Source organism: Apus apus, chromosome 9 (genome assembly GCF_020740795.1).
Source record: "Apus apus isolate bApuApu2 chromosome 9, bApuApu2.pri.cur, whole genome shotgun sequence".
NCBI classification, from domain to species: Eukaryota; Metazoa; Chordata; class Aves; order Apodiformes; family Apodidae; genus Apus; species Apus apus.
Window position 1 is genome coordinate 6548477 of NC_067290.1, and position 24841 is coordinate 6573317.

Sequence of the window (24841 nt, forward strand, 5' to 3'; positions counted from 1 at the left end):
GATACAGTAGAAAATGACACATATTAAGGAATTAGTATTCACTATGCTAAAGAAGGGGGCAGGTATTTACATCAGTCAGGAGTGAGGCATGCAGAGAGATGGGTGACAGCAAGGAGAAGCATAGCAAGCAAACCCCAGGCTGGTCGTGACAGTAGCTGGTAGCTGTGAACAAGGAGATGCTGAGCCAGGCGTGGTGCCACCAGCACCTGCTGCAGTCCAGCATTTCCCCAGGAGGCTTTGGTGCACCAGGAGCACCCTGCACAGGTGTTGTCCCTTCATGGACAGTCCCAGCAGTGCTCAGTTACATGGAACTGACAGTATCCAACGTGCAGCTCCAGCTGCGGGCTCCAGGCTGGTGCAGTGTCAGTGCACTGCCACAGGACACCAGCACACCACATGACTAGCTGAGTGTGCTCCCTTCTTGCCACAGGGCTTTTGGGGATAACAGGGGCCTCCTACCATGCTGTGCCAGCTGGTTTCAATCTCCTGTGTATTCACAGTCTTCAAGGTCCTTTTGCTAAAATGTCCCAAAGCTCCTTGTGAGTTTGAGCCATCCGCTTCAGCGGGTACTGTCTGCAAATGCCCGTGTCCACCTGCTGAGGCCCTTAATGAAGATAGATAGTGATCAACATAAGCTTCAGCCCAGGCCTTGAAAAACCTCTCCTTTCACCATTACTGGGCCCTATTAGCCAGTTCCCCACCCACTTCCAAGTGTTCAATTAATCCCCATCTTCTCCAGCATGGCTTATGCTATTAGATATTCAGAGCACGAAGGTAGGGGATTCACTGAAATCCCAGCAGAGGAGAACTGTTGGATTTCTTTTATCTGCAAGATCAGTTAGGGTTTTCAGGTTAGTCTTGCTTGGTAAATCATGTTGCATTTCATCCCATTTGCCTTCACATCCCTGTAAATGTTTTCTCTCTCAGGAAAATGTCACCAAGCTCTGCATGCAGGGCCCTGTTCACTTAGCAAGCCCTTCTAACATAGATGCCCTATGTTGAGCACACTTCACATACGCAGTCCCACCCCGGAGTGGATCCTTCAGAACTGCAGGACAGAAACTGCACTCTTTCTGCAGTTGGGGACCCAAGCCCACTCCTTAGGTGCCTAACAAACCCAGCAAAGCATGTAAAGACCAAAAAAATCATCCTCTTGCGAGTTCCCGCTTGGAGAGTTGGGAATCATAAAACCTAACTGGACATGGGCTGTTGGATTTAGGATTTCATTTCTGCACATCTTTGTTAACCTCCAGTTTTGCACTCAGTCCCTTTGTGATGCCTCCAGCTCAGGCTCCAAATCTTCCTCCTCATCCAAAAGCCAAGCATTTCTCCCACTTTGAGGAAGAGGTCACATAACATTATGCTTGCCCATATTCTCCAACCAGTCAGCAGCCCCAAAGTCTTCTGTCTTTCTCTTGTCCTGTGGCTGTAGAAGCTGTGCATTTGAATAGTCTTTCCAAGGCGTACCTAAGAAAGTCTCCCTTCATCCTTTCCTTTCCTGACCTATTACACACAGCTTGCCTTGTTGCCAGGGCTTCCTTCTTTGTCACTCTGAGATTCTGCTAATTCTTGGTCTTTCCAAGAAGACATTTTCCATCTAATTCAGCCTCCAGCTCCTTACTGATTATTTTTTTCCCCTTAAAACAAGAGACACTTTCCAGATCTGAAGCAGATGGCCTCTCCCCACCTTTTCTCTTGGGTGATCAAGCACTTTCTAAATTTCAAGACAGAGATGGGGGGAAAAAATAAAGAAAAAAAGGGGGGTGGGAAGTCTTGCCAGGGAGCAGAAAATCAAGACAACTTTAGCTGACTGCATGCAGGTGGAAACAGCTCACTGCCTGAAGTCTGCTCAGATGTTTGTGCCACAGCTAAATTGCATTTTGCAGGTATTGCCCACAAGCTGGGTCTCCTCCAGCAGCACTGACAAGACCCCCTGAGCCCTGTAACCAGAAGGGAAGGGAGAACCAAATCCCAACCCTCTCCTGGCATCAACCAGTCTGCAGATTATAAGCAAACCATCAGTAAGTATCTATAAACACTAAACAGAGGGTTCCTAGTCAAATCCAGCAGCCAAGAAGAAAAGCAGCCCTCTCCACCCCTCAGTCTCCTCTCCAAAGCCTGAGCTGTCAGTGCCTGCTCTGGCTCCACACTGTCCTCAGCCACTCTCCACAGTGACTTTTTGACCAGGTTGAGACAACAATTGGCAGTGAAACGAGAGAGGACAATTAATATTTGCAAGACAGCAAGCCCTGGGGTGTGTGCACACCTGTGTGTCTCCCACAGGACAGGCTTGAGCACACCTCATGTTTATCAGGTCTAAACTCAGGTGCCTGGAAATGCTGGGAGGGGTGGAGAGGAATGGAAATCCCATCCCTTCCCTATGGAATGACATGAAGGGACAGAGTAACAAATACAAATGATCAGACACAAACTCAAACCAAGATGCTGTTGGGCACTTACTTAGTTGCACTTTGCAGGGGGCGGGAGGGTCAACAGCAGAGGGGCTGCACGGTCACTGGGGCTTCTCCAGAGCTTCTGGGCACAGCTGAGCCACAGCCCTCCTGCAACATAGAGCTCTTGGTTAAAGGTACAGATATAGATGGCAGAGAGACAGATAGAGGTACAGACAGATATAGGTACAGAAAGTTTTCAGGTGTTTATATAAAAAGGTCTTTATATAGCTAAAAAAAAACCCAATTATTTTTTTATGTTTAAAATGTGAGTATGTATGTATATGCCTACATATAGCTAGATACATGCTGGTTGTGCATGTGTAACTAAAGATCATTTAAAAGACCTTTTTATATGCACACATACAGGTATATGTATATATACATCTATAAGACCTTTCTTTATATAAATATACACATACATTATATATTAATTTACATATGCATGATATATCTCATAAATATAAGCATATAAAAGTATTTTATAAGGACTATATGTGGATGTGTGGGTATGCATATTCATTTATATAAATATATGTATGTTTATGTATATCTGGTTGTGCATCTGAATGAATGAACAAACAAATGAATAAAACCACAGATACAAGACCTGCAGCCCCTGGGCAGGCCTGAAGAAAGGTGAGGAGATGCTCAAGTAAGTTGGCAGCCTTGTAACAAAAACTCTCTTCTCCAACTGCTTTCATTTAAGCAGCTGTGTTTCAATAACAGTTGCTTATTGCCTGGTGAATACAAACAGGAAAAGTTCCTCTAATGAACCTAAACAACAATAGGATTTATATATCCACACACACATTTACATGTGTATTTTACACACATGCACATGGACACACACAGAGCCTCTCTCTCCTGGATCATCACAAGGAAAAGCTGCTCAGCCAGGACCCTCTGAGGCTGGGCTGGCATAAATACTTAGTGTAGAAAATCAGCAACCTGTCACCAAAGATTACCTAAATCACAGGAAAAGAGGCATAATATTTCTTCCTGTAGCTCTGCAGAGCTTTATACATTAAAAGAGTGAGTATTTGTAACTGAAGGCAGGTGTAACTGGATAAGACTCCTGCAATGTGTGCACAATACACATCCCCTTGACTTACGAGCAGCCCTGGCAAAACAGGAGCTGAGGAGCCAACCCTGGGGTGTGACAGTGGGTGAGAAAAGTGTCTGGGATGCGTGTGTCACCCTCCTGCTCAGCCCTACGGGACAGACTCACCAGCCCTGGTGTGGGAGAAACCCCTGACTGCAGACATCTCGTTTCCACCTTTTACTTTTCAATCTGCTGGCTGCTGCTTTGGGGGCTGACAGGTGCCCTGACACCTGCCCCTCCAGCAGATGTGATGTCTGTCTGTCCAGCCCCCTGCTCACAAGCAGGGAAAGAGGAGCTGTCAAGCTGTGGCATTTCTCTTTTCCTTTGGCAAAGGAATCCTGAGAAAAGGAGTGAGGAAACGATACCAAAACCCCAGTCGGTGGCTGACAAGCAAACTGACATTTAACACACACCCCTCACCCCCCAGAAATGAAAAAAACAGGTGAGGTGAGAGGAAAAGCCTGGATTTGTCATTGTGTGTTTTGCTATAGTTGCAAATCTTTTGGGTGAGCCTTTCTGGCTCCCTGCTGCAAAAGCACTTTCAGGCACATTGCTAAAATACCAGGAACTGTGTTTCCCCCCTCTTTTCTATCTTGTTAGCAGCTCTTCCAGAACTGCCCACACCCAGAAGAGCAGTGGTGTTGAGGCAAACATTCCACCACCTTCAACTCCAGCAGCAGGGGGAGGAGGGCAGGCAATGGTTAAGTGACAGCTTATTTACAAGTGACAAGGGTGTGCAGAAGCCTGGAAGATTTCTTTTTTTCCTTCCCAGTTTTCACTGGGTGACAGACACTTTACAGGCAGTTCTGCTGTCCCTGGGAACATCAGTGTGAAATGGAGAACTGGTGGCATTTACAGACTGAAGTTTCTCCTTGTGCTCAATGACAGAATAAAGGAGGAAAAGAAAAAAAGAAGAAAAAAAAAAAAAAAGCCAAACCCAGGAATATTTTTAACCAGCAGCACCTCCAGCCTGTTTTTATGCCAGCTCTAACTCTGGCTGGTTAGACACACTGTGCTGCTGCAGCAAGAGGCAGTTGGAGCTGCTGGTGGACAGCGCTGCTTTCTGCTCAAACTATTTCTCATTCCTTTAATTATATCCTGCACTTACAGTTTTACAGAGAACAGATGTGAAGACTTACCTTGGGACAGATACATTATGTATACAGCATTAACTTCACACCCATACAGTCCCCATTTTAATTATACAGCCAGTGGGGGACCCAGGATAGTTTGCTGGCAGAGCAGTTGGTGTCATTAGCAATTCCCAAGACCTCAGCTGGCAGCAAGCGTCCTCACCCAGACAGGCTGAGCTGCACTGAAGATCCACCCCATGGCAGCCAAGGGTGAGCCACCACTGCCTAACCTCTGGGCTGCCATCAGAACCCCCCCAAGGTCACCAAAAGACCAACTGCTGATGCATGCCCATGGGCTCGTACAAGCTCCAGCCTGAGTCTCACCTTAAACCAAAGTATTCTGAGAAAAGCCTGAGTGTGATGTGAAGTGTGAGGCCAAAGGATTTTGAAAGACAACTCAGATGTAAGGCATGGTAGTAGTTTGTCTGATCTCTGACCCCTGTCAGGGAAACATCAGTATGACAGGTCCCCACAGGCTGCATCTCTTGTCTAATAAAAGCTTTGTAGCCACACTCAAAGAAGGCGGTTGATCACAGCCTCTTGCTGGGTTTAGTAAGTGGCAAAGCATTTGGTTTTGTCACTGCATTTGACACATCCCTTCTTTGAACTGACATAAGCAATGGCAATACATTTTGTTAACTACTTCACAGGAGCTCCAAAAATTCCTCCAAATTTTAATAGATCCAAAATTGGACTAAAATTTTGCTACCATAAAGTAGGGGAAACTGCTCTAAACAACCATTATTTTTCTCCACCAAGCCCACTGCATCAAAGCCAGGCAAGGAGATGGTTTCTGCATTTGTTCCTTCCCAAAGTGAACAGAAAGAAGTGCTGTTTTCCTGCTTTTCCCTTTACATCGTTTCCAGGTGGCCAATGGCTCCATTGAACCCATTCCCTGCAGCCATCTTTCAGTAGCCAGGCTGCCCTTCTGCCCGCCCACAGCACAGCCACGCAGTTCTCTGCTTCCAGCCCAGGAGAGAAATCATCAATATCCACATGTCAGGCAAAATTAAAACTGTCCCCATGAGTTATTCTATGACACAAGCTAGCACCAGCTATATTAAATCCTATTAATTACTATTTAATAAATTCTTTTCCTTGCCTATTAACACAGACTACTACTGCGGAGGACACAGGCAATTATTATCTGAGGTGCTTCAAGACATTATAACTTTAAGAGTTACAAAACCTGCATATTTGTTAGAAACAGCATGACAAATCAGTTGCTGTTAGAGCTGCTCTACCAAGACTAGAAAAAGCCTGAATAAACTGCAATAGGTCAACAATTTGCCAGAAATATCAGCTGAATCAGGAGCCTGAGATTTCATCTCACTGGAACATTAGTTATTATGTGCACAAAGAGCCCTGCCTCAGCAGAACACTGCACATTACTTACCGAAGGCCCAGCAAGGCATGGCTCATGTTTTGCTAACAACTTCTCCTCATTCCAGCTTAATTCTTTGCTTAGTTATTTTTCATCAGCTTCCTGAGCAGGAAGGGCACAGGGAGGGACAGGCAAACTCTGCCTCTCGTAGCACTGAAGACCTTGGCAATAGCATCTGATGAAGCACAGCAGTGGGCAAAACTCAGATGAAGCAGCCAACTTCTGGCAAACATGGGGCTCACTACTCATCGCTCACTTGGAAGTGATGCAGAAATTATGGTGGCACTTTTCTATCTGCTTCCATTTGATGGGAAAATGTTCTTCCAGCCAGCAGTGCTCCCTGGGGCTGCACGGTGGTGATGTCCTTGCTGTGCGCTGGCCTCATGGCTGGCATGGTCAAGGAGGATACAAGGAGTTGGGTGGTTGGAGGTGGTGAGCACCTGTGCTGGTTTGGTAGGTTTTTTGGTAGCAGGGGAAGGGCCCCACAGGTGGTTCCTCTAAGAAGCTGAGAAGCTCCCCCAGCTCCAGGAGCCATTAGAGAGACAACAGATGTGCCTCTGCCATTAACATACGAGAGAGATGGGATAAGAGCTGAGCAGAGTGAGCAGTTGGAAAGAAAGAGCTGAGCTGGAGAGGTAGAGCAGTGCCCGTGGTTGGTGAGGAAGAAGGTGCCCAAGCAGAAGTTTCCCTGCAACCCATGGCGAGATGGCAGATGTCCCCTGTACTCATGGAGGAACATGGGGGAACATTAAGATACCAGGAAGGATGAACTTGGATTTGCTGCCAATGGACTGGGATTATGCAGCTGTGGAAGCCCCCGGGCCATGAGGTGACTGTCCCGAAGCACCCGAGACTGTGGGCAGCGCTGGAGCAGCTCCAGGCCTGGTGGGAAGGACTCATGGAGGAGAGGTTGGTGGAGAACTCTCTGCCATGGGAGGGACCCCATGGGGAAACAGAGGAGGACTGTAAGGAATCTTTCTTCCTGAGGAGGAAGGAGCAGCACAAAAAAAACAAACTGTCCTCACTCTAAACCCATCCCTCTGTGCCGCTGGGGGGAAGGAGGGAGAGAAACCGGGAACAAAGGGATTTGGGCCTGGGAAGAAGGGGGGGGAGGGGTAATGTATGTAAGCCCTGTTCTTTGTGTTGTGTCCTGTGTGCATTGGATTAGTGTGAAATTAAATGATTATTTTTCCTCAAGTTGAGTCTGTTTTGCCCATAACCTTAAAGAGCCCTCCTGGCCTTTTCTCTCAACCCACGAGCTTCTAGCTGCCCTTGTCCTCCCCATCCCAGGGTGTGTGTGAGGGGAGTTGAGCAGCCACGGGGCTGGGTCTTTGTTGTTATGTTAGACCCAAACCACTACAGCATCCAGGACTGCCTTATTCCTGCAGGATCCAGCACTGCTCGGTGCACACGTGCTATAAATGGGTTAATCAGGCTGGTGAAGAACAACTCACCAGCTCCCCACCAGCCACTCACCAGCTCACCATGTCCATGCATCTTGAAGAGGCCACAATGCTTTTGGTTTCCATCCCTACCAGGGTGGCAGCTGATGATATTTAACCCATGGTGACCTTCTCAGTGTGCTTAGGAGAGCTGTGAGGCAAAGCTCCTTGGTGGCCTTTTGAAAAGTTCAGCTCTTTGTTTCTCTGCTGAAAGAAAAAATATATATAAATAAATAAATAAATAAATAAAACCATTACATCCCCCCTCACTGAAGTTGTAATTGCAAGGAGCCATTTGCTGCCTGACAGGAGATGGGCCAACGTCCCTCTCTGCGCCGCAGTGATTTGACTAATTACTTCTATCTGCTCCAGCAGAAGAGCAGCCTCCTCCAGCCTGTCTGCTGCCTGCGTCCTGTCTGTCAGCAGCAGAGAAGTGGGTAGTGATGGGAACAACTTCCTTCTGGTTGGGGCTGTGGCATTCGCCTGTTCCTTAGCCCTGTGCTGAGTGGCAGGTCCCAAAATCAGGAGCTCCCACTCAGGGAAAAGCCAGGGAGTGGTAGGGTGGATATTTTGGGGTAGGCACGTGGGCGTTCACAACTTCTCAGTATGTTGTGGTTGCCCATTTTGCATGAGTCCACGTCTCTGTGTGCCTCTTGGCTGCCTAACTGCTGGGGTGACAGGTCCCAGGGGACAAGGACTCTGCATGGCACACGCTGCACTGGTCCCAGCCAGCAGAGCCTCCCTGGGAATTCAGCACCATGCAGGCTGCAAGGGAAACAGTATTGAGTTGTAAGGTGGCATTTTCTTTTGGCTCAAAAATCCTCCATGCAGATTTGGGCACTGAATCGCCATAGATCTTGCTCAAAAAACATCACCAGGCACAGCTGCGATGGCGAGGACAGCACATGGGAGCTTGTGGAGCTTCTTCCAGTGCTTGTAAAATGCTCCTGTCTCCTCTGAGCTGCTAAATGGGGCCCAGGACTTCCACGACTGTTAATTAGAGGCAAATGTTATTAAAGTAAATTAGAAGAAAAAGGCAGCTGCATATGCAACTGTTTATATTTTTACATTTGTTTAAAATCACAACTGTGATTTTTAATTATAGTGGATCAAAGAAAATCACCACATTAGTCCAATGTAATCACGTGCAAGATGATTTGATAACATTGTATTTAATTGGCAGTAAGCTCAGGCAATGTTAAATACAAATGAAAAGCAGTGACACATTCTGAAGACTAATTAATATGACAGTCTGGTAGCAAATGCATTGTTTATTACTACTAATTTCCAGTAGCTGGTTCAACACCATTTTGTTACCATGATCCCCAGAGCTGTGTCCATCGATGCATGATATTTAAAAGGAAAATTAAACATGATTTATTTTAAGGAGGAACAAAGTAGCTCAAAGATAATTAAATTAGGCTTCTCAAATACCAAGCTGCAGATAAAGGGCTTTAAAATACAGGATTTTTCTCTTTCCAACTATAAGTCGCCTTGATATGTGCACATAATTCACATTAATGTGCTACCCCAGTGATGGAAGACACTTTTTTCCCCTGCACATTTTAATGCAGTTAACAAACAGTGATTTTTTTTTTTTTTTTTTCAGGGTCTGAGAAAATTCTCAGTGAAGTAAACAGAAATTACCCCCAGGACCCTGCCAAAGCCCAGCAAGCCATTGGAAGAATTTCCCTTGGCTCCCATGGGCTCTCAATCATATTCTAAGATTTCAGGATCAGGGTCTGTTATCTTTTTTAATCTATCCATAGAAAGTACCTAGCAGAAATGAAGTACATGCATTCAGATAAAGTATTTTAAATACAGTGTCCCAAAAGTTTCCTAAAGCTTTCCAGAGAGTCACACACATTAAAATTCTACCTGATGGCACTACCTGCCTTGGTTGGTTATGGACTGTAATGGCACGTATTTGTCACACCTTGTTACAGCCTTGGTCAATAGAGTAATGGAATAATCAATCATCTATATTTTAATGTGAGACATAATAAATACAGTGCATAACAGTCAATCAGGTCTTCACCAAGGAGAAGCTGAACAATTACAGGGGTTGTCAATGGTAAACTGCCTATGATAAGTATGCAAACATTGACCCCAAGTGTTACACTGAGAACATGGAAATTAATATCATCTATCTTACTTGATTTAAAGCATCCCAGATAACAAGAATGGTATTTAAGGAAAATCTTGGCTGGGCTTGGATTGCTTCTTTCTGTTAGATTAAAATTAAATTAAGTCAAAATTTAGAAAATACTGGCTTAATTAAAGATACTTCTCTAGCTCATAAATTATGCATTCTCTGTCCTGTTGCAAAGTGCAAGTTTGATATTAGGTGTCAGAGCTGCAGAGAATTCCTAAAGGTTAGTTCACATTTATGTGCCATATAAAGCAGACCTCTGGAAACAAGTGACTAATTATCCAAGTTCCCAAACTGCTACTCCAGTCTGCCCAGCAAATGCAGCCTCCCTGATTTCAGCAAAAGCAGGGTTTGCTTCAGCAGCTTAGGCCAAATATGCAAAATTAGATGGTCAAAGGAGACCTCAGCCAAAAGCACACATTGGCATGGAATCAAGCATGAAAATATTAATAGATAATCATGCAGAAACTAATTACAAAATGTAAAAAGTCTAGTTACCTTACACAGATCACTGCAAGGAAGAGGGTTTCAGTTTCGTTGGCACAGCAGCAGAAGGACAATCCTTGCAAAGTAGTTTTCTGAACTTCCTAATTATCTTACTGATGTACATCTGTTAGCTAAAGCCATATCCATTTAAATTAGAGGGGTAATAGAAAATAATCTAACAGTGAAGGTGATAACTCACTGAAACAACATAGATTTAAATAAGAAAAACCAATAACAAAAAACCAAAAAGCAACAACAACCAAAAAAACCCCAAACAAACAAACAAAACCCCCAAGCAAACAAACAAACAAAAAAACCGCCAAAAAACAAACCACAAAACCCAAACATAAACCAAACCAGAACAGAGACAGATCAAGACCAATGCTTTTCTGGAACTATTCTGGAGCCCATGCACTTTACTTGGATAATCTCTAGGAAAACAGACCAAAATGAAATGGTCTGTGATATAAAGCAGGCCAGGCTGGAAAAAGTGGTGACTTCTTTTCCACTCAAAACAACTTAAAATGCACTTAGTCCAAACAAATTAAAACTAAATTTAGGCCTACTCAGATTTAAGCAAGAAGCAAAGAGCCATCACTGTTGCCTCCATCTTCTGTTGTTGCAGCAGCAACTGAGCCAAACCTTCTCCCCCCAGCTGCCATCTCCACACCAGCGATGTGTTTGGCCTTGCACACATGGCCATGGCAGTCATTTCTCTTCCTAACTGCAAGGCCAGGTCACAGAAAGCAGCTTTGCTGTAGGTGGGATTTAAACATGCATTTAGTCCAAAGCTTGTGCTCCTGTTGTGCTGACTTCGCTCAGCATAATCAGGTCAAGGGAGGTGATTCTCCCCCCTCTTTTCTGTTCTGGTGAGACACCACCTGGAGTACTGTGTTCAGTCCTGGAGCCCCCAACACAAGAAGGACTTGGAGCTCATGGAGAGAGTCCAGAGAAGGGCCATGAAGATGATCAGAGATCTGGAACACCTCCCCTACGAAGACAGGCTGAGAGAGTTAGGGTTGTTCCGCCTGGAGAAGAGAAGGCTCTGGGTAGACCTTAGAGCACCTTCCAGTATCTGAAGGGGGCCTATAAGAAAGATGGGGACAACTTTTTAGGAAAGCCTGTTGCAGTAGGACAAGGGGTAATTTTTTTAAACTGAAAGATATTAGACTAGATTTAGACTCGATACAAAGAAGAAATGTTTTACAACGAGGGTGGTAAACCAGTGGCACAGGTTGCCCAGAGAGGTGGTAGAAGCCTCACCCAAGGAAACAATCATGGTCACTTTGGATGGGGCTCTGAGCAACCTGATCTAGATGACCTTTAAAGGTCCCTTCCAACCTAAAGTGTTCTATAATCCTTCCTCTGAAGAGCATCTGTGATCGCCTTAACCAGTGATAAAGAGAGAAATCAGTGAATCCTGAAATGGTTAGGAAAGCTCCTTATGGATAGACTCAGCCATTAGCAGGGTGCTGAGGGGCAGAGTGGGGAGCAAAGCCCTCTGCATCACACCACAGCTGAGAAAGCTTTGTAGAACCTCAAAAAGAAAAAAAAAAAAATCCCGCTGAGATGGTTTAGAAACCTCAGAGCTGATTATTCAGATAAGCCACGCTGATATAATCTCTGCTATCATCAGAAAGGGTGCAGGGCACTGTCACACGAGGGAGGAAGATGGGAAGGATGTGAGCTCTGTTTAAGCAGTCCCGCGGTGGAGCAGCTTGCAGGCAGCACACCATGTCAGCTCTCTTGGAGCAGCTCCTTTGATTGCACTGCCCTGTGAAGGAGCACTTGTCACTTTTTATCGAAGGAGAGGGGAAGAAAGCAAGGCAGCCTGTTGCCAGGAGAAAAGATGCCACTCTCTTTACGTTAAAATACAGGCAGCCGCAATGCCCTGGCTGCTGGTGATCGAGGAGTAGCAGAAGTGTGAAGGGAGGATCAATGTCAGGCAAGAAACAGGAAACAGCAAGAGACTGGAGCAGGTGCAGAGCAGGGAGGGACAGGGTCCCAGACTCCCTGTTTGTAGCTGGTAGTGCCTGAAATGCCTGAGCATGCAGGAGGAGAACCCGGCAGCGTTGGGCCCTTCAAAAGGCAGCAGCTCTCTGTCAGGCTGAGGTGGGATATTGCTTCCACGGCCCTTGTCCCCAGACACCTGCAGGACACTTGGGCTGGGATAAAAGACAGACTCAGGGTGACTCACCGTGGAGAAGAGGTTTAAGTCCCCTTATGATTAAAGAGCAATCAGTTGGTTGGCACTGCCTTGCTATGGGCTGGTTACCCTTGCAGCAATTTACCCTCTGCACGTGATGAGCTCTAATCGAAACGAAGAAAAACTGCAGCACAACACAGGCTGTCCCACAGCCTCTGCCTTCCCACATCATCAAGCTTGGAGTTGTTCCGTGACATCCACCTTGGAGAGCTGGAAAGCCCTTTGCTCCCAAGCAAGAGTAAGGTACCGTGGTTATGTGTTTGTAACCCGGCGAGCAGAGGAAAATAACCTGGGAAAGGTCCAAAAGCTCAAGCAACGCAGGCCCCCTTTTCCCTCCCTCTGTTTGTCAGGATTCTGCTTGTTTAAGATCGTAATCAGCAAACAGAAAACCCTCCACAAGAAGGCTCAGGCAGAGAAAGCCCAATTTCCCCTCAGCCTTTGGTGCTGAGTAACTTTGGCATATTAAAAAGTACCAGAGATGACAGTAGTAGCACTAAAGATGGAGGAAATGACTCTGCAGACAGAGCACAGATGAAAACACAAGGCATTACAGTGTCTCGATTACCATGAGGCAGAACATTTCCCACTGGAGCTGGGAAAGCTGTTATTTAACAGCTGGATCCTGCAGCCTAACCAATTTGCTTCTATGGTTTTACTGCTTATAGCAAAGCAGAAAATATTTCTAGCTATTGTCTTCCTAAATTCAGCTTCATCCTTGGCCGATCTGTCTACCCCACCTGTGGAACTCCTGGCAGGACACTGGCAGTACATCCCCACCCACACTTCACATGTCCCAGCCCCAGCGCAGCCTGTGGTGGCAAGCAGGCTCCAACACCTTGTCCCAGCTACAGATTTTGAGGATCATATCCCTCTCCGCAGGCACAGGAATCACAAATGGTGTATCTGCCTTAGACTGGTGATGGATCAAGTCACTAAAATCACTTACCCACTCACTTTTAGTGGCGTTAGAGCACTTCATGTGCTGCAGAGGGTGGATAAGTGGAAGTCTGATTTTCCAGTGGGTTCATGTTGTCATCAGCCTGCTGCATTTCCTACTAGATGTTGCACACACTCATGCTGTATTTTTCCTTTAATATGAGCACATGGCCTCACTCAGAGATTCCACAATCCTGTTGCTAATTTCACTTTGTGTCTCGTGGCAGCACAGAGCCATCCATCCCAGGAGAGGAGTGCAATCACACTAGGAAACATACATTTGGCAACAAGCAATGCCAGTGTCACCTTCTAACAGGCCACCAAGAGCTGCAGGAGTAAATAGAGGACCAGCCTGTCTCCTGAAACCAGAGGAAGGCAATGACTCCAAGCCCTGCAACACTGAGTTATCATCTGGACCTATCTACATTTCCATGAGACTCACTTCTCTTCATCTCAGCCTTTAGCAGATATGACATAAGGATGTCTTCATGCTCCTGGCCATTTTGCCAGAGGTCACAGTCCTTTTTTTTCCCCTGGTAAGTTGGGGGGGTGGTTCCTGGAAGTCTTGTGGACTCTTCCCATCCTACCTGCCTTGTGAGCTCATTAGCTTTCCACTGTGCACCAACTTTGCAAGGAAGGACTTCAGGAGCAGTGCTGCCAGCTTCACCACTGTAGGATATTTTCCTGCCATAAAAACCTGATCACAGCCCAAGGCTATGTCATGCCAAGGACACGGATCCCCACCAGCACAGGGCTGCCTGGATGTGGCTCTCAAAGCTGAGTGCCAAGGAACACAAGGGACCCTCCCACATCCCAGGGGGGAACAGGCCAAGGGAACAGCAGAAAGGACAAGCACAGCACAGAGAGTAGTGCCACCCTCTCTTGCAGACAGACCAGCACCACCCCTGGGGACACATAGCCAGAGTCATCATCGTCCCGTGGCAGAGCACCTGGTGACACAGGGGGGGAACCACCCATGGGGCAGGCCTGAGCTGAGACAACACCTCTGCTGTGTAAAGAAATGAAATGCTTTTTTTTTTTGCTGGCTTTTGAGTTGTTGGGTTTTTTTGTTTTTATTTTTAAGAGAGAAGACTGCAGATCTTGTCTGTCCCAGGAAATATATTATAAAACTGCAATTTGCCTGTCTTGGCTCTCTCACCCTAGCATTGACTCTAAGGATGAACTCCCATGAATAAGTCTAATCCTGTTTTTCATGTTTCCCCAGGCTAATGAATATTTATGAATTGTTTCTCCAGAGCCAAAGCATGGCCCTTACAACCGGCCATGATAGTTCAATTTGTTTTCTTGCCAATTCTTTGAATTGTTTTGTTGTTGTTGTTGTTCTTTTTGAAACTTAGGGGGCTGGGGGGGAAATCTAATTCCCAGTTGGTTCTTATCAAAGTGTGTGTGGTTTTTGTTTGTTTGGTTTTGTTGTTTTGTGTTTTTTTTTTAACTCAGCTGGTGCTTGGAGACTTTCCAATAGGCTTGAATGATTAATGTGGTGCCACTGACTTGTTTTGTGTTTATATTAAAAAAAAAAAAAAAGCAAAAAAAAAAAGCACAATTCATGTTTTCCAAAGAGCCAGTTAGGTACCTCTGATTGACCATGCCATGTAAGTTTTAAATTGTTCTTTGTGTGCACAAAATGTACAGAAAAAAGGAAGCATTTCCACAGAGATGAATGGAACAGTCAAGGTTAGAGACACAGGCAAAACAGAAAAAATACTGCCTCTCAGCAAGCTGAGTATTAGACTATAATCACTACAAAGCCAGGTCTTAATATCTCACATTTATTTAAGAGAGAAGATTTGTTCTTTTGCCTACTATTTATTTAGCTAGTCTAAATTCAGTTTGAATAGCAAAACAGCTTTCCCAGTTTAGCTGCATTACAAGTCAAGGTCATTTCCCTCAGAGAAAGATCAAGATCCTCTACAAGGAGGAAAAAAAAAAATAAAAAAATACTCTCTCCCTGATTGATCTACTGAACATCATTAGTGAAGGGTAAGAGATACCTAAACATGCTCTGTGGTCCATTGACTTGCACAGGTGCTTTCTGAGTGAAACAAAAGGAAGTTATGCAATTACCTTGAGGAAAAAAAATGATCCTTTCATGGTATTTGCAAATAAAACAGAGTTGTGAACTTGGGGGGAGGATACTGAAGGATTAAAGCTGTGTGTTTGAGAGTCAATGAAGTGGTGAAGAAATGCAGCTCTATTGATTCACATTACATCCTGCTTCCCAGGTGAGAGTTCAGCCTTTATATAATGTTTTTCATCCAGTGTTTTAAGAATTCCTGTAAAACTCTGATAGCATTTCATAGCACGTGTTTATTTAGAAATAATAACTGTTTGTACTTAAACTCATTAGACTAAGATGTGCCATTGTAATCCTACCACTCAGAGCCTGCCTGGCGAAGCAGGAGCTGCATCCAGCAAGTATAACTTTCACACCAGCCAAAACATATCACATTATAAACCCTCAAAACCAAAAAACTATTGCATTCATTTTTGTGATTTTTTTTTTATCCTTATGTCAGAGATTAAAAAAAAATAAAATAAAAAATTTTAAAAATATATCACTTTAAAGCCTGGGAGTGAAGGACAGCCTTTCCCAGATTGCTTTGCTGCAAGAAGAAAGACCATTACCAGGGACCCAGAAATTGTTCCAAGGGTTAGAAGTACTCTGGGCATATAAAGGGGGGCTAGAGGGGCTCAGTACTACCTACTAACCAAGATGGGGAGACAGGCAAGTGGCTCAGCTGCAGTGGCATGGCCAGGGAATGATGCTCCTCATGGCCAGCGTTGCAGGGTCTCCAGGGCAGGAGCCTCTTTCTCCAGGTTATTTGAGCAAGACAGAGCACACCTGAACCCCAGAGAGGTCAACAACCATGAACGGTGGTTAGGACAGCTCTGCAAACAAACACCATGCAAGAGTGCCTGCACCACGGATGCCCTAGCCAGAGTGCCCCAAGGAGGTGACACAGCCAGGGCATTTACCCACGTGCCCCGTGCTGCCTGCCTCCATGAGCCTGGCTGGAGCCTGCAGAAAGAGCTCAGAGCCCCCATGGCATCTTCCCTGCCCATGTGTGCACACCCGTGTCTGTGTACAGATATAACATATACACACATATATACATACACACACCCCTCATCCCTGCCAGATAAATAGCAAGACCCTGAAACTTTCCCTTGCAAGGATACCTGGAAATGGTTTGGGGGGGTCTCACTTTTATCTTCTAGCTCCTTTTTTATCCACTGAACATCTAACCAGTGATTTCTGTGAAAATAGCCTTTTTATCCACAGTAACCTCAGAAATCCAGGGGGCCCAGCACCTTTGGTAGACTGAAGGTGCTCTTGCTGTCTCCACAATTCTCATAGGTAAACAGCCCCAGCAGCTGTTGGTGGGGCAGGAGATGGGGTTGATCTCAGGGCTGCTCGAGGGTTTGAGGAAAGGCCAGCAGAGCTGAAACTTGCATGTTGGAGACTGCAGTGTCTGCTGTCAGTGTCCTGAAGAGACCACACCACAGAGGCAAAGCAGGGCTGAAAGAGTCTATTCTGTCTCCTTGCCTGGCCACTGCCCAGCCAAGGAGAGAGCTACCCTATTATGGTCTGCAATTAAAGAAAAAAATAAAATAGTAATAATAACCCCCATCCCCTTTCTCTTGTCTCCTTGGCTGGCTCATCCAGACCACTGATACCTCATTTCATAGGGTGCAGCTCCCACACCCACATTCCCCCCAGCTAGTAAAGATGGGTCAGTGGGCTCCCATCACCCTTCCCCATGGCTGGAGGAGCTGCCTGAAGGGGGGGATGTTGACAACCAGAACCCAGAACATAATGAACCATTAAGGAAAAATATTGCAGAAAGCCCTGTGAGATTCCTGTCTGCTCCTCCAGCACACGCATCAGGCGGCTCCAGCAGCACATTTGCTGCTTATCATTGCTGTAAATCAGAGCAGAATTAGCATAATTGTTCAGGTCTGGGGCTTGTTTTTGCTGAGGTCATAAACAAGCTGATGACACCGGGGTTTTTTTTTACACCATGTTGTAATTGGGCTGGCAGCCTAATTTTCAACACCCTGCTCACCTATGCTCAGTCTGAACAGTGTTAATGGCAACTTTCTTCGAAAGAAACCCAATTGTTCCAGGAACACATCACAGTTCAGTGACATTTCTATCAATCCAGTGGGCTGTCTTTACTTCTGCCTTCCTTAGGAGACAATCATTGCCTGCTGGGACTTTATGCATAGATTGCTAACTTGCTGTGCATAGGCTGATGCAAAGAATGAGCTTTGTAATTTAAATAACAGACTGTGGAATTGATGACAGACACAAACACGGTCATTCAGCCAGCTGCAGAGAACTGCAGCTAAAAGCTCCAGCAGGAAGTGGGAGGAAACATATTGCTTTCTCAAGGACCTGCACTTATGGCCATCACATGTAGGACACCATATTTATGCATGCAAAATAAAGCAGAACACATCGACCATCCCAAACCAGGCAGGTTTACACAGTAACCTGCTCTGAGCAGACAGCAGGGTATTATTCCATTTACTCACCCAGCTGGATCTTCAGTCCAACTCTGCTGCAAAGTGGAGAAGTTCCTCCTTGCCAGGAGACTGGGAAATAAAGGAGAACGTGGTAAAATCCTGGTGGAGGCACCAAGGTTCCTGGGAAACACAGCAGAGGAAGACCCATGAGCTCAAGGATGGCAGCATTTCTGCTGGGTCAATGGGTATCAGCAAAGCAGAGAGGCAAGGAGCTCCCTCAGCCTCCAAGCTGGGCCTTTTGCCCCTGAACACACCATGATTTACCCCCAGGCATGGGCTCTCCGGGTGGTGGTGGTGGGTCCCATAGCTGCCCAGGTGCCTGCACTGAGCATCCTGGGGATCCATAGTTGGGATGGTGCACTGGGAGCATCCCTGAGAAACAGCTCCAGGCAAGAGGGCCAAGCTGCAGGAGAAGCTCTGAGAGACCTCATTAGTAGGCACAGAGCAGGAGAGGGTCCTTCTGAGGATGGATGGGGCTCTCAGCTAAAGAACAAGAGGGTGTGAGTGGACATCATCATGGTCCAAGGCTGGACAGAGGCACAGAGCTGTGACAGAGGACAGAGCTTGGCCCTGGTGAGGAGTTATATTGCAGAGCAAGACAAGAGCACTGCAGACAAAAATATGACAGAAAGAGTTCAAAAAATTATTGTAAATACCTGTTCAGGTACAATAATCCTCCTTAATCTAGTGTGTCTCATTTGCATAACAACAAAGGCTTTTCTTCTTTTTTTTTAGGGGTGATAGATACATTTTCTTTTTGAAAAGAAACAAAGACTCTGACAAGGCCTTTAATCATCAAATCACTATAAACAACATTATAATACATTAGACTTGGAAATGATAAACTGTTATTATGCACCAACTAATTAAATTAGAACTGACAGCTTTCGAAGAGTAGGAGAAAAAGACAAACTATTTCCCTTGCTTTCAGGGATGACTTTTCCTAGAAGAAGTGAAGACAGATGAGCTGTAAGTACTTTCCCTCTGAGAACGAGGACCCACAGAGGAAACACCCACACCTGAAACTTGACCTCTTCCTAACTCTTACCAGGAGACACATTCTACAAGTGGGAGCTGAGCCTGGTCAGCTGTGAGTAAAAATCAACAAGTTAAAGTCTCCTACTCCTTAAAATGAAATCCAAGCATGCACTGGAAAAGACTAATTACAGCCACTGTGCCACTGAGCAAGAGCTACCAGTCTTCTGGCAGTAACTTGAATTTCATTGTTTGGGAAGATGAAAGGTTTCACTCAGCTGGGGAAAGGCATGAAAAACAATTCATAAACACGAGTGAAAAAAACTGTGTTTATTCATGAATAGCATTAATACCCTTTTGAGGGTTCTTAAAATAATTTAGAGTTGCTATGCAACACGCAGGTCCAAACCTGATACCAATAGCAGGAACAAAGCAACTTGTCTGCTGGGTTTTGTAGAAGCTAGAGAGACCCTGCTGCTTCCAGCACAGTATCCCAGCTGGATGTTTCCAGGTGAGCTGGAGCTAAATGCAACGTGAGGGCTGCACACAACCACCACTTTCCTCCTCCTCACCTGAGTTTACACCTTCATGTGTGAACACAGCGATGGGCTCTCAGCCGACCCAACCACCCTTTCCCAGCTCAGATCTGGGATTTTCAGTGCATTCCTATTTATTGCTTTTTGCTTTTAGACTTTGGACTCCCCCTTCTTTGAAAACTTCAATGGAATGGTTGTGTGGAAGCACGTTTCCATGATAACTGGGCTTGGGGTCAATATATGGAGAGAACTGGATGGAACAAAACCAGGCAGCTACATGGGTCTATCTGGGAGGAAAGCTGTGGAAGGAGGAGAATCACATTGTTAGCCTCCTTGCTAACATCCATTCAGCACCAAAAACTTAAAAATGAAGAATCAGTTTGCTCTGCAAACGGCAGCAGCCAACAAGCTCTGCCATCTCACACTGTTGCAGGTCCTTTTGCTTTAGCTGCTCATCCATAGCACAGTAAAGCTTGCAGGATCAGTCCAACAATTCAGCTTAGGAGAAAGCACAAAATAATATTTTCTGTATTTAACTACTTTTTAACTATGGCCCGTGTCACCAGTTCAGTGTTTGTGTTTGCCATGGTATTCCACTGTCAGGACTGACACTGAATTAAAAGGAAAAATTAAAGCTTTCTCTTTGTACTTGCCCACATCACATCCTTGCAAAGATGCCTAATCAATTCATTTGTGCATGAAAGGACAGATAGAGCGTCCTTCCCAAAGGGCCCCTCCTGGCACAGTCAGCAAGGGAGCAGAGGTGGCTTGGAAAGTGATAATTAAAGGAAAATTCTACCCAGGACTTGCAGGCTCCCTGAAGCCACACACATGAAGAGAAGCACAGGAAAAGCCCCCTCTTGCTCCTTTTCCCCCCTCCCATGGCTCACAGTTGGATATTTTTGGAAGTGATGCAGCCTCAGAACCAGAGCTGTGGGATGCCACTGAGCTCAGCCAGGGACGTGGTTTGGAGATCCCTTTCCTCTCCATGGTGCTGTCTCCCAGGCAGCAAAGAGACGTGGGCCTGTCAAGTTTGCTATGTGCAAAACTTTCTGTCCTTCTAATATACATCAAATAAACAAACTGATCATAGAATAACAAAGAAATATAACCAGTGCCAGAAAAAGTCCTGCAGCCAGCAAGTCTCTCCTGCATATTTTATCTTATAATCCACTGCACTAATACTCAACCACCACACCAAGCAGGTGGAAGTTTGAGGGCCATTGAGCACTGTGAATTTTCCCAATGCATCACAATTACCAAAACACCTGTGCTAAATAACTTTGCGCTGAGCCACTGTGAAAATTCACAGAGTGCTCAATAGCCCTTGAAATTTCTCATTTCTAGCCAGCAGTGGAGTGGCTGAGCACCCCCACGGCCCCTGCGCCGAGGACGCCGGCTCCAGACCTCGTGAAGGCCTTTTTCTCCTCGGTTGGAAGTTGTGCCATCCCTGTGATTTTCAGGCTGCTCCTACTTTGTCTCTGTAATTACACTCACTTGGAGCTGGTGAACTTTTGTGTGAGTAGACTCCAAACACAGCCGAGCTTCCCCATCCCTCCTTCCCAGCACAGCTGCCTCTCTCAGGACCTTCCTTTCCTTCTTGCATAGCCATGACAGATGGCAAGTTAGAGGCACAAAACCCCCTTGGGCCACGACAGGCTGATCCTGAGCTTGGGACTGGCTTCTCCATGCACCCCCCATTCCATTCTCATGGGGACACTGCAGAGGGACTAAGGGCTCAGCCTGACCCTGGACATGGCAGCAGCTGAGGACAAATTCAGCCCTGGGCTGCAACCAAGCAGGGCAAAGCTCAGTGGATGGCCAGCAGCTCTTCAGCTGTGGCAGAAGACGTGAATGGCTGCACAAGCCCCTGCTGCATCTGGCTGGAAATGAGGACGAGAACAAATTGGAGGGGTTTCAGCAGGCAGAAGCAAGAAGAATGAAAGGTTGATAAACCTCTTTTACAGCAGGGAACTAAAGACATTCAATCCATTTAGTCTGTCCCTGGGAGGGTTAAGAGGTGACTTGAGAGTGGTCAGCAAGTACCTACGCAGAGAGAGGAGTAATAAGATGAGGCTCTTTAATCTGACAGACAAAGGCGTCTTGAGATCCAGTGGCTGGAAAACAAAGGCATTTTTACAGAGAAATAAAATTGTTCTTGGTGCAGAACAGTTAAGGTAATTAATTAACTGCTGGAACAAGTTACCTGAGGATGCGGCAGATTTCACTGTCACTTCAGCTCTTTAGATTGGACCTCTGTGGGACTGAACTCCACCAGAGCATCTGGGTTTGAGGACCGGTGGGGAAAGGGGAGGTCATGCAGGAAAAATCACTGGTGTGTGCTACTGGAGGCTCCTTCTGCCTCGCCAGTCCAGAACTGGAGATCTCTGGAAGTCAGGCAGGGATGGCAGCAGCTGCTGTTGTATCAGCTACAAATGCAAAGAGGAATTAAAAGCACAGTGACCTGAAAATTATTTGGGAAATACAACGTATCTCATCAGATGCCCCCTGAGCCTTCCAGGGCAGCCCCAGCCCCTGCTCTCTGCCACTTTGCTGCTCAGAAAGGAGCAGAGCAGAAGAAACCCAACTGCTCACAGATGGATGGAGGCAGAGCACAGCCCCTCCATGTCCCAGTCCTGCCGTTCCCAGGGAGGGCTGTGAACTATCCCCAAACAGCCTGGCTGGGGTTTCCACACACCAGGAGCTCACCAGACACATCCAGCTCACCCATGGGAATGCAGAGAAACACTTGGGTCTTGCCTCTGGGGCCAAGTGCTTTCCTGAGGAACCATTTCATTCTGCAGCAACACACAACACAGCAGTGTGTAACTGCCCTCAGCAAAAGTCCTTTACCCTTAAAAAGACAGACTGAAAGTGAGAATTCAGATTAGAAATGCCCATAAATAAATTATCCCAGCTTTTTCACAGCCAAATGCAAAGCATTTCAGATTTTGTTGCCCACATCCTCACTTTCTATAGCTCCTCAAGGCAGCCCATGCTTCAACCTCAGCTTCTCAGTACTGCCCCACCATGTATTTGCAGCAAGTTGCCACGATAATGAAGTTGAACTTCAATAACCAGTCTGTTGATACAAGTGCTATAAACCTGATTTTCAGGGTTGCTTAGCTCAATCACTAAAAGGCTGGCTGCATCTCTACCAGCCTCCAGTGGAAATCCAGATTATTTTTAAGAGATGACATTTTAGAAGCCTTAGGCTTTTATCTTACTTCTTGTATTTCAGAAAAAGGATGTTTTTGAGCCCTTGACACAAATCAAGGTGAATTTCAATGGTCCAATATAAATGTATTTTAATGTTAGTGACATTTAAATATTATTATTTTTGGTACATTAGCATAGGAATGTTAGCACAAAAGCCAGTTTTCTCCTATAGTTTTATAATAATTAATACTCTAGACACTTCTGATTATAAAATTATATACATCATCAATGCAAGAATGCAAAGTAAAAATACTAAAAAAAAAAATAAATCAGAAACAAGGGTATCACATACAGGCAAAACAGACAGGAAGGATCAAAACCTGGCTGCACAGGCACACTATTCCCACACCTTTCCCTCCATGATCTATCACACACACAGACTCATCAAACCAGAGGGCAAAAGAATCCACAAAACCAAGTTCTGGAAAAGTAATTTTCTGCTTAAAACCACAATTAATGAGGTTGCCTGAACGATTCTCATCTCCACAAAAGCAAGTGCAAAACACCATGTCCCCAGGCAGCACAGTCACATCCTGCACCCAGGGTCAATGAGCCCTACCTGACCCCCAGCTCCTTCTGCTGAGAGCCCCCTCTCCATGCTGGGATGTTGCACAGAAGGGCAGGCTCCTGCTCCAGGCACATGCAGCCTACCTGCACTCCAGCAGCATCACCCCAAGCAGGCTTTTCCCAGCCTTCCTCTCCTGAGGCCACAGGCCCCTGTCCAGTTTGCCCTTGCTCCCTGCAGCTGCTCATCCTCCGACAACAGGACTATGTTACCTCAGTGCTGCTTCACAAGTTGTCAAACAGCTGCCTGAGCAGTAAAAGGTTTCAAGCTTCCCACACATTTGGGGTTCTTTGTTGTTCACAAATAGCATAAATATTGCCTTGCTCTGACTATGTAAAATTATATATATACATTAATTGCCCAGGCTTTCTTTATGTTTTCCTTAGCAACTCTAAATAGCTGGTGTTGCCAGTAACCATCAAATAACCACAGGATTGCAAGCAAAGGCTGCTGAAGACTGGCCAGAAGTTTCCTGACTTTGCTATGGTGCGCAGAGATGGAATAATCAAAGTCCCATTATAATTACAACAAATCAAAACAACCTGAGCCATTAGGTCAATGTCAATAAAAGTGACTCTCAAACATATGAATTGGAAGCCTTCCACAGATGCTGTTCCCTCTCCAGGAGCAACAGGCCACTCTGAATGTCAGTGGAAGGTTGTTTTGTTTTTAATTGGCACCTGAGTTTTACTTAGCTGGTTTCTAAATTACTCCCCCCTCCTGTCTGATTAGGAGAGCTTTCAGATCTTACACTGAGGGCTCTCAGGCTCTTTGTTCTTTCAGGCTTTTTAAAGAAACAAAAACAAACAACCACCAAACAAACAAAAGAAAAGCAAACACAAACCACTCGCATCTGCAAACAGAAATGCAGGAAGACAGCCAAAAATCAGATTGTGAGCATTAACATTCAACTATAGCTGTATTTCATTGTGTGCCTGTATAAAGGCAGACACCCTTATGCTCTGTGTCCCCTGGAAGCAGGCAAGTACACACACTCCGTTCATAATTAATAGCCCAGCTTTTCCAAAAGCACTAACAACTGCATCTGCTTCTGTCTGTGGAGGATTTGACCCTCAAAGTTTGGCTTCACCAGACGAATACTCTGCCTGCAAAACAGACACATAGGAAATACTGGAGCCAGCCTTTGTCACCTGGATCCAGATGTATCCAAGCCAGTGGCAAATATAACCCCACTCATCCTCTGGAACCAATGCTGGCTTCGCCACCCATTTCCAGGGCAGCAGGCTTGCCCTCTAAACACTTGGGTTTCCAAGGTTTAGTGCTTAGGATTGAGACTAAGACCTCCTGAACCCTCAAGCAAGCTGAGAGCCCTCAGCACCTCTGCCAAACTGAATGACTACATTATTTCAAGCCATCCTAGTGCCTGGAGGACACGCAGACCCACACCAGCATCAGCAGGGAGCTACACCAGCCCATCAGCTCTCCAGCTCTCAGCAGGGCAGCAGCCACGCTCCTGCCAGCCAGGTTGCCACTAAAAGGCATCAAAAGCCACCTGGAAATGGGCTGACTGGTTTTATTTGCTTGTTACCCTGCCCACAGAGTGAGATATGCCCTGAATATATTTGTTTTGCTGAGGCAACCAGAGAGAAACCTCTCCAAAGCAGGATCTCTGCTGCCAGAGGACTTTTTTTTTTTTTTCTAGTTAGTTTTTGGCTTTTAAGAAGACTAAAAACTGTTGCC

At 45.7% G+C, this 24841-nt stretch overlaps 1 long non-coding RNA gene across 1 annotated transcript in view; it reads right to left on the reverse strand.

Moving 5' to 3' along the window:
• Window positions 1–2459: 2459 nt before the first annotated feature.
• The window catches only part of LOC127388335 (uncharacterized), a 40065-nt gene continuing 17683 nt past the window's right edge, over window positions 2460–24841 (reverse strand). Inside the window, exons 4-7 of the long non-coding RNA XR_007890359.1 lie at window positions 21563–21785; window positions 17855–17965; window positions 7549–7721; window positions 2460–2561 (exon numbers count right to left, since the gene is read on the reverse strand). This is a non-coding gene — a long non-coding RNA (uncharacterized LOC127388335). The remainder of the gene's footprint in view (window positions 2562–7548; window positions 7722–17854; window positions 17966–21562; window positions 21786–24841) is intronic.